Source organism: Danio aesculapii, chromosome 13, assembly GCF_903798145.1.
Source record: "Danio aesculapii chromosome 13, fDanAes4.1, whole genome shotgun sequence".
Taxonomy (NCBI): domain Eukaryota; kingdom Metazoa; phylum Chordata; class Actinopteri; order Cypriniformes; family Danionidae; genus Danio; species Danio aesculapii.
Window position 1 is genome coordinate 18,851,798 of NC_079447.1, and position 11,493 is coordinate 18,863,290.

Consider the following 11,493-nt stretch of genomic DNA (forward strand, 5'->3'; position numbering starts at 1 on the left):
ACATCTAATATCTTGTAGCTAATCGCAACGTTTCAAATCGTGATTGCAATTTGATTTCGATTAATCACACAGCCCTAGTCCAAAGTGTATTTTAAGGCTTAGTTGTGTTTATAAAATGCAAAGCAATGTGTGTTCATGCTTCATTTGTAGAAAATCACCTTATATTTTCATTTTTACTTACTTTGATTATATAGTGCTACTCAGCTAACATGAAAACGGCTGTCATATTTTCCAGTTCCTCTGAAAGGCCTGCTCTCAGGAGGCTCTGATTGGTCAGCTAACATAATGTGCTGAGATTCACGGATTGGCTCCACGCCACCATGTCACGCCCCTACAAGCACAGGCTTTTGCGCTGTGTAAACAGTCATATAAGTTTGCCTGCATCAGACAGAAAATGAAGAGGACATAGCTGAACCTCATGCCTGCTCTCTAAAATTAAATCTGACAAGTGTCTTTCACATATATTCGGAATAAGCATCTGTAAGTAATATGAAATGTTCGCATATCTTTTGCGAGTTCATTATTTGAGATGTAGAACGCACGGGAAGCAGCGTTATTGTTGGTGCCACTGCATAGCTGATTCACTGCCTCTCCCCCTTAGTGCTGGTTCAAGGCTGGTGAAAGCACTGACACATGCATGCAGAAAACCATTCCCGCGCGCCTCACGCACTGCTGTGTGAATCCTGGTTGTTTGCATGCACTCCGATAAAATACGCGCCGCTCATGCGCCGTGAAACCGGAGTAACAGACTTTTGTGCAGAGGTGTCGGCACACCGCGAGTTTTGACCACGCACATACCTTCAATAGACAGCAATGGAAATTTAATATTTACCTTAAGGTACATTAATAGTAGAAGCTGCATTAATAATATTGTGGCTCAAAAAGGAATATGGTAAAATTATAAAATTAAATTATATTATTAGGGTCTGTATAGTAAGTGTGTGTGTGTAAATGTAGTAATGCCTTTTTGTTCAGTTTGTTCATTTGTTGTTTTATTAATTAACTAATTAATCTTCATTAATTTTAGACATAGCATATACTGTATGCTGTACAATAAATGTATGTGAAAATTAACTGAAATTATATATATATATATATATATTGAATATATATATGAAAAGTGTTTTTAAACTAAATATTGATTTTTATTTGGTTTGCACATGTACTTGCTCAATTATTTCAAGGAATAAATTAATAAATTGCAATATTTCAAGAGTAATTAATTCAATGAATTAAAACCACATTATTTCATTTACCAGAAACAAAAATATAACATTACACAGAATTCATAATTATTTTGTGTGCCACCCCAAGATTTGGTGCGCCCTCCTCTGGCCACCCCTAAGAAAAATTTCTGGGGGCGCCACTGCTGAACTGGGAGAGAGTCTGGAAGCTGTCCTTTGTCAAATGATAGCTATATATTTATTATAATTCTCTGGAACATAATTAAAAAGAAATTGTAAGCACTTCTCTCTCTGTGTCGTGTCCTTTGAAAGCCCAAATACAGAAACAAATAATAGCAGCATTTGAAAATAGCAGCATTTGGACGGCATCGTAGCTTTTCTGCTACAACATTACAGCGCCTCTGGCCACGCACCTTCACTGCACGGGGGTGTATGCGCGTGGTGAATACGCGTAACCTGAAGCGTTTGTGAGCTCACTAACCCAGATGTATTTTTTTTGCAGTCCCCAAACTTTGTTTGCTGCAGGCTTTGCTAAGCTAACTCTGTAAAAGCCAATGTCTCCCATTGCATTGAACGTTGAGCATTTTACATTCAGAGATGTTGTTTATGTTCACACAGCTACATTACACATCAACTAAAGTTTAAAATATGATATCGTAGTGGACCACCCCTTTAAGGTAAATTAAAATTAGACTTATAGTTTGTATTTTAATAAACACCTAGGTTATACATGGAAATTAAACAATAAAACAATACGTGCAGCCTCTAATTATCATGCATTTAATGGTTTTAAAAAATGTTTAAAAATTTTGTTTTTGAAATTCACGTCTGTTAAAATAGCCAATCACAAGTTACTGTAGGTCAGAAAATCCACTCGTTATTCCTCAAATCACTGAAAACTTAAATAGGTTTAATAAGTGTAATGTAACCATTAAATATATGAATTTGGTTCACTGAAGCATCCATATGTGTTACACAATCTAACATTATGTTGAAAAAAGAGATGACCCCCTTTATAGTCAATGTATAATTCCCACAATCGTTATCACATATTTTACCACTGGATAGTAGGCCAAAAACAATATGTGGAAAGAGCTGAAGGTCCAAATGTATAGTACTCCAAAACAGTAGACGGAAGTTTGTTCCAAACAAGATACATCATCTTCCAAAGGACTGTTTTGAATAAAGGATTTCAAAGGGTACAACTGATAGACACTTCAGTCCCCCATGATCCTGTGAGCAGGTTTGTCTAACAGCACGTTCCATTTGAAGGGGTCATCCCTATGCCCTATTCCCTTCGAAGTTGTCACTCCAGAGGGTAAACTCTTCAAAGGGATTAAGGCACAGGGATGAGCTGATCCACAAATGTACCTGTATGGGTACACTTGACTATTGCTGCATGATAATTTTGAATGACAGTAAATTGTTGCAACTGAGGCTGGTAGGTCACATCACAATGCCAATATCGTGAACATAGTATGCCTGGGTTGATTCGAACCAGCTGTATTTTCTGAATGAAGGCAGAACTAAACAATGTTTAATGGGATGGTGCAGCCTTTGTGGGATTACTATTGTTAACTAGCATCTGTGACAGCAGCTGTTGCTTGTAATACTTGTGCTGGACTTTATTGTATTAAAAAGTCCTGTCATTGATGCTGTGAAATGAATCTTAGGATTGTTTTTTTCCTCAATGGATGACAATGACTGCCCTTTTCAACGTACTTTAAAACATAGTTTTTATTCAGGAAAAAAAAAAAGGTTGCGTCAACCACTTGAGAGTAAATACATTTCAATTTTGAGTGAACTACTCATTGAACAACACTAATTTCTAATTTGTGTACTCATCTAAGCTTGCACTGGTCAGAATGGTACAAACTTAACCTTAACCGTCAGTCCCACTTTTTAACATTATCTGAAAAAGTTGACTCGATAGTCAATGTAAAATCACACACTGGTTATCAAATATTTTACTACTGTATAGTAGGTCAAACACAGTTTGTGAAATGCTGAACATCAATACATATAATACTCCCAAACAGTAGACGGGTGTGTGTTTTAAATGGGATGCATCCCCTTCCTAAGGGCCCTTTGGAATTAAGAATTTCAAAGGGGTACAACTGGTGGACACTTCAGTCCCCCATGATTTTTTTTTGGGCTGGGAAGTTTGTTTGGTGTCGAACAGCACATTCTATTCAGAAAGGGTCATCCCTATGCCCTAATCCCTTCAAAGTTTTCACTGTAGAGGGTAAACCCTTTAAAACGAAATTGACAGAAAATATAAGAAAAATATTTGAACAAATTATACTTCAAATGTAAAGATATCTTTAAAAATGTTTGGGTGCAGTACAAATTGTTACCACAAGATGACATTCAGTTTCATATAAGGGTGCCTGAAAAGAGTCCTAAGGTTGGTAACTAGGTAACAGTACTGTGTAATATCATTGCGCCTCTTGCAGCCTTGGTAGGCAACAAAGTTCCTTGATTACTAAACTAGAATGAGATTATAGTTCCTAGCAATATTGGCCTAGAAAATAGCAGATTTTCATTGATTGTCTGTCTTAATACACAATGTAACTACATTACCTGACAAAGGTCTCGTCATCGATGCCAGTTGTAAGAGCAATAAATAATAACTTGACTTCTAGTTGATCATTTGGAAAAGTGTCAGAAGGTAGATTTTTCAGATGAATCTGTTGAACTGCATCCCAATGATCACAAATACTGCAGAAGACTTATTGGAACCCGCCAGTTTGGTGAAGGAAAATCATGGTTTAGAGTTACATTCAGTATGGGGGCGTGTGAGCGATCTACAGAGTGGATGGCAACATCAACAGCCTGAGTTATCAAGACATTTGTGCTGCCCAGTACATTACAGACTACATTAGAGGGCAAATTCTTCAGCAGGATAGCGCTCCTTCTCATACTTCAGCCTCCACATCAAAGTTCCTGAAAGCAAAGGTCAAGGTGCCCCAGGATTGGCCAGCCCTGTCACCAGACATGAACATTATTGAGCATGTCTGGGGTAAGATGGAGAAGGCATTAAAGATGAACCCAAAGAATCTTGATGAACTCTGGGAGTCCTGCAAGAATGCTTTCTTTGCCATTCCAGATGACTTAATTAATAAATTATTTGAGTCATTGCAGAGACGTATGGATGCAGTTCTCTAAGCTCATGGGAGTCATACACAATATTCATTATTTTTCCACTGCACCATGACTTTATATTCTATACTGTGCATTATTTCTTTTAAGTGACAAGACTTTTGTCTAAGCAAAGTCAGACCTTACTGTCCTAATTAAAAATCATGGCATGATCATATTTTATTTTAGTAAAGTAAGCGTAATCTAGAGGCCTTTGCCTTTCATATAAGCCACTTCTGATCAACTAGAAGTCAAGTTATTATTTGTTGCTCCTAATACTTGGATAGGCAACAAGACTTTTGTCTTTTGTCAGGTAGTCTACAGAAGAATCAATCTTTAAATAGGAAATATATCAAAATTCTCTTTTGTGTTTTTTGATCAAATGCTAATAATATAATCCAGTTTAATAATTTATGATAAGCTAAGTGCTCCCACCAGACCCAGAGATCATCTGAATGAATTCAAAACTTGTAAAACTCAACTGTTTAAGTGTAGGTGATTTGTAAAATGACCCCCCAAAAATGGTGTGTTTCCTTAAACAGAGCTTGATGTGGCAGCCTAGACATGCAGCCTTAATAGGATGCAGCTTTCTGATTGAGACGCAGCCCTAGAGCCATCCAGCAAAATTCTCCAGCAAATCAGTTTCATCACACAAGGTCAGAACAACACTTTCCTCTTAAAAATATCCTGTAATGGAAATTTCAGCTTTTCTCTGCACTCCAGGTCATCTGTATGGTGTGTTTTTGCCTTGACCTCAGCCCAGCTCAGTTCCCCTTTTCATTTCGAATACAGCTCATGAACTCCTGTCTACAAACCCCAGACCCGATTTTTGCTCCAGGACACACTCTTCTACTTTCCCCAAATGCACAATCGCTTCTGTTTATTCCTGACTGCTGAGATATTCTACACCACATGAAGTAGATTAATATCTCTTTTGAGGCACGCATGCTTGTCTTGGCTACTGGAGGTTACCGTGTTAAATATGAAAGAGAAGTAGGCATGTTTGAATGATTGATGCATCGCCTGTCATTTGCGTTTACTGAAGTGACAGCTCGCTATGGAATATATTGCAACTGGCATGCATCAGGCAGATAATGCAATCTTAGCCATTGCATTTGAGAGATTTATTTATTTTCTCTCTATTAACTCCACACTAAGGTCAACAGATGAGGAGACAAAAATAAAGACAGGTCAAGATCACATAAGTGTATTCAGAGAGGATTTATATGGCTGCTCACATATACAGTTATTGGAAAACTGTTATGGCTATATGCAGTGTGGAGGCTGGATTTGGCAGCTGTAACACTAACCTGACAGGATATATAAGGGAATGTTTACACGATAATGATTTCAGCTAAGAATGGAAAATGACTGGTTATTTGAACAATAATTTTTCTAAACAAAACCTATTTACACCATGATTTCACTTCAATGGTTCAAGACACCCTGGAGTACTTTTTTGAAATTTTAACAGATTTATGTGTTGAGCATCAGTTAAGACAACGTTAGCACCTGTCAGCTTTAATTTTTTGGGGAAAACTGGATAATTTTGAGCTTTTGTCAGCTAATTTCATCTTCTGGGTTTAAAATAATTTTTGGGATGGGATCAAAATCGGTGACGTGGCGTGAATCTGCTAGTGGAGTGATGATGTGCCGGTGTCTCATTACTATTTACAGTTACAGTGGTGGAAAGAGTACTTAAAAGTCATACTTAAGTAAAAGTACCATTACTTGCCTAAAATCTAGTGCAAGTAGAGTAAAAGTATCTGTTGTAAATATTACTTAAAGTATGAGTAAAAAGTAAACCTTTCAAAAGTACTTAAGGGAGTATTACGCTGAAAAAAGCTTATACATTTACATGTAATTTGTGGATGGGTGTAAACGTAACATTCTGTAGTACATTTGGTTATTGCCCAGCAGGCACACAATGTTACAAGATATTAACATTAGGTTAGATTTAGGTTATGATGTCAGGTGACCAAAATTCAATGTCTAGCTAGTGTCTAAGGACAATGTTGCCCAATAACAACATCAAATGACGTTAATATTTGGTCGATTTTAGGTTGTGTTAGAAAGTGACCAAAATCCAATGTCATATTGACGTCAAATACTGACATTTATTTGTCAGGTATGGCAACCAAAATCCAACATCTGATGAACGTCATAGTGGTAATGTCCACCCAACGTCAAGCTGTAACATCATTAGATGTTGATATTTGGTTGCTTTTAGGCTGGACGTTGGACATTGACATCGTTGGCCTGACGTTGGGTTCTGATGTCAACCCGATTTTCATTTTCAAAATGATGCAATATCCCCACAACGTTGAGGTACAAGATCAATCTGATGTCATGTCCCTGCTGGGTAAAGATTTTGGACATTTTCTTGGATGTTTCTTTCTATGTTTTCTCAACACTCAAAGCGCTTTACAATTTTTTGGGGGTGGGGGGGGGGGATCTTCTCATCCACCACCAGTGTGCAGCATCCACCTGGATGACACGACAGTAGCCATATTGCGCCAGACCGCACACCACACACCAGTTAATTGGTGGAGAGAAGACCCAGTGAGCATTTTATGATATGGGTGGCCATAATGGACAGAAATCAGTAGGCTATTTTGGCCATGATGCCGGGGTTAAACCCTTCCGTATTTTTTAAAGGACATCATGGGAATTTTATTGACCACAGATAGTCAGGACCTTGGTTTACATTTCATCCGAAAGACGTTCTCCCGATTTGTCCCACCTTGTCAGATTGTCCTACCTCCCATTCAAATATGTAGCACTTTTTGATGACGCAATATGCCACCCACCAGATTTTGCTACCAGTGTAAATTGTAATATGGAGTAGTGTGAAATGAAGCTGTAATATCACCCAGCCCTACCTAATCTCTAACCCTAACCTCAGAACCATTCAAATACAATGCTGGTGGCATAATCTGAGGGGTTGGATAAAATGTCAGGATTACGGCACTCACTGAGCAGTATAGAGTCCCCATCAATATACTAGGGCGTTAGGACCCACCAGACCACAGGTTGAGTGCCTTCTGCTTTTCTCACTAACACCACTTCTGGCAGCAACCTAGCTTTCCCATGTGGTCTCCATTTAATCAAATACCATAACTTCCCTCCCCCCTCACAATCACTTTTCTTCACTTTTGGTCACATGGAACACCTTTAGGGACGGGCTATCAGTGCATGCCTTGTTTCTGCTCTGCTTTCGTCAAATCAGTCTTCATCCATTTTTTAGCTATGTGCATTTTCTAGCGATCCAGTTGGTTATCAAGGAACAAATCATGCCACTCCCTAAGTTTTTTTCTCATTTCAGACACTGTTTCAAGTGAATGTACGCCACAACTGCGGAAAAAGGGATGATCTAATAGTCTGGTTAATGCTGACTTGAAACTTTATATCAGAACATCTGCATCTAATATTGAAACAGAGAGTTGGGTACTTTTATGATTTACTGTAAGTATCAGGTGTATCAAAACAACCCCTTAGAAACTGTAAAAGCCAAAGACACCACAACCCTGCTGACAACTTCTTCAGCCAAGAAACACGTTGTATCAGTCCAGATGAGAAATAGCCACTGCTGCGTTTGACAGCTCTCCAGACGGCAGAATAACACTGCCAAGTTTACACAATAGATTGAAAGTTCCCCAGCTACACCGTATTCTCTGTTTTGATTATTGGTCAATGCTGGAAAGAAGTTCCCCTTAAATTTTACCAACACTTTCGCTTAGTTCTGTCACCTAGCATGATGCACTTTAATTGATGCAAGTATTTTTATAAGATTGGTTATTATAATATGATACTATTTAGTTTAGATACTAAAAAATAAAAAATAAAAAGAACTAGCTGGACAGGTTTGTGCAGCCAAAACTCTGGCACCGTGAGGATGATAAAAGACTAAGATAACGCATCGGTTAAATGCCTAATGTGCATCATTTCTCTTCATTCTGTCATATTAGCTCTTCAAAGTTACTGTCTTGAATCAGACCAAAATCTCTACAAAGCACATCATGATGTAACTTCGATTTCCCATTTCGCAAATAGGAATATCCCACGAGGACTTCAATACAGCATAATTGCATTGAAAAAGCACCTGTTGTGTTCTGGACATTGGGCTTTCAATCAATGTACTTTCCACACAGGGAAGCCTGGCTTTTCTGTAGCACCTCTCTAAAGATTATTGGTAAAGCTCCCAAATGGAGGAAACTTGACAACAAACAGCCAACAGCAAAACAGTAATATACCAGCTGAACACTTTTGAAATGTAAACGTACTGCTGTACTTAGATATAGAGATACTGTTAGCTGGAGTATGATGTAACATTTGTCCTGCTTTCATGTGCGATTTGATATTATTTTAAAAACAAGTTTCCTACTGAGAAATCGGACATGATCTTAAGCATCTTCTGCAGTTTGATTCCTTCTGTTCTGGACTGTGAAGGTTAGTAAATAAAAATTGGTAATATCAGAGGGTGAAAATGTTTTTCTGTCAAAAAATATACTGGTTGAGCTCAAACTAAAGCATAATATTGATCCAATATCTTAAATTTCACATTCTGTTCACCTTGTTAATTGACATCTTTACAATACAACAACACTGTAACAGATTGGAGATTTTAAACTAATAAGGCCACTTACTAGCTAGCAAAGAAATAATGTTCAGAGAACATCAACTACATTTAAAAATGAAATGATATCATTGATGATATCATGCACTCTCAGAACAAAAGGTACGCAAGCTGTCACTGGGGTGGTACCTTTTCAAAAGGTACACATTTATACCTAAAAGGTCCATATTAATTCCTCAAGGGTACATATTAATACCTAAAAAGTACAAAAGTGTTCCTCTTAAAATGTTAAGTTTCTAATATATAATTTTGAGGTACCAATATGGACCCTTTAAGTACAAATGTGTACCTTTTGAAAAGGTACCACCCCAGTGACAGCTTGCGTACCTTTTGTTTTGAGAGTGCATGATGTCATTTTGCATTTTTAAATATAGTTGATGTTCTCTGAACATAATTTCTTTGCCAGCTATTTCTGACATTTTAGCTTTTACAGATAAAGGAACAAGAAAACAAAAAGGGTGCCACTTCAGCCTAAACGGCAGCTATGTTATGTTTACTTGGCCTTTTTCTTCGCACTGTGCCAAAACGCAGCCAGCTGCACTGAATGAGCGTTCGCTCGCACCACGTATTGTAGGAATGAACAAGATTCTCCTTGCAGGGCGCTGCAGTCATGGAAATAAGCGATCTTGTTTCTCCCAGAACTACAGCAGATTTTCCTCTGATGACTCCTCTAACTGAATCTTTGAACAGTAGGCTACTCTTGCACTTCATCCTTTAGCCTATTTTTGGGCGTCTCATATCTTTCCATTCTGCAAAGCCCACTCTCTGCTTTTTTGCTGGTCCACTACCATGTCCCGCTACATCCACTCGCAACCGACCTGCAATTAATCATAATGTATTTTTTTATTACCCAACCCGCGGAATATCCGCAGCGCCCACGGATAAAACCGCCATCCGCACATCACTAGTATATATGCAAGAAATACCATGTAGTATTTAAGTTAATTTACATTTTATATATAAACATTTCAAGTATTGGTTCATGAGGACTTAATCCCCCATCAAACTATTCCAATGACATGTTGTTGCCAAAGAGTACTCCAGTTTTATGACTGCGTTGTTTTAGTCATGAAAGCATTCAAAATCCAGTTTCTGAAGCTCACTCACTTTCATTGACTATACTTCAGGTATCCTGTCAGAACCTCTCAAAAAACAAATCATATCAAACATGTGAGAAATACATAACTGAGAATATTTTTGACCAACATTAAATTGCATCCAGTCTCAAAATGAGCCACATCCTTGAAATCATTTAGGGGAAATCAGGCCCAAAATATATTCGTATTCTATTAAATATTAAATTTAAAGCAGATTTTGGATTTTTGTTAAAGTTTGCATTGTTGCTTTTGTTGCTGTCCTGTTTAATACACTGACAATTATTTGAAACACTCTCTACTGTATAAAGATGGTCAGAATTAATTTAGCTTTCAGAAATGTCAATACTCTAGATTTATTTTTAAGTCTTAATACACATATAGCTAAGGAGCGCCATCTGTGCTTTCCCGCTCTTGAAAAGCTCCATCTGAACCCGCTTTAGAAGAAACCATACAGCATTTCCCTTCCTCTAGGGCCAGACTCCAGCACTCTGACCCGGCCAGGGTCACCTAATCTGAATCGGTGATGATCCACAATCTTTGCATAACTGTGTAATTGTCACTTCAGTCGGCCAGACTTCTCTCCACCTCTTTCTCCAGGTGCCAAGCTTCGTCTCTGAACTGTGTAAATTGAGCCAGCGAGTCCCCAGGCGCCCTCCCTCTGGTGGAGACCTGCCACTGCGCTGGTGCAATTTGTCCAACCTGAATGCTCTGGGAGCCTCCGGGGACTCTCTCTAAGTGCTTAATGACCCGGCTGAACCCAATAGTAATCCAACACTAGAAGTTATTCCAATTGGGATTGCCTGCATTTAGACCGTGTGTATCTCCATCTGAAGATAGTTTATGCTAATTCAAGGTGATCTGATTTTCCCCTCGCTGCTTAGCAGAGCCATTGCTCTCTCAGACTCCCTGGAGAGGCCTCCAGTCACTCCGGCTCGCTTACTTTGTCTGGAAATTTTCGCCCAAATGAAGTGTACAGTTGCAAATGGTGAGTATGAAATATTTCACGTGGTCGTATAATTTCTTCTGTGTCTTTATATGTTTAAATACCTGCATGTTCAGGCCTCTGCGTGTGTCCTCAGACTGTACACTCATTTGGTCAGATGGGGGCAGTAGTGCACTGCACTTGTTTTTATCGCCACCGCTTCTCTTATAAATGAAATTGGGCCCTGAAGACATCTGGAAAAGACAAGCGAGTATAAATAATAAAAAAAGCCATTGACGCTGAGAGGATATATCTTCTTTTTCATGCGTGATTGTCTGCATTAATCTGCTAAACTATTGTTTTCATTCAAGGTGTTTTACTACAAAGAGAAGGCAGCCTTGTGATCTTTACCGGTCTTTAAAAAAAGAGGTTGGTCCGGAGATGAGGAGAGAAAACAAGCAGAGAAGTGGAACAGGAGGAAGAGAAGCAGGAAGAAGGTGAGCGGGAGTGTGA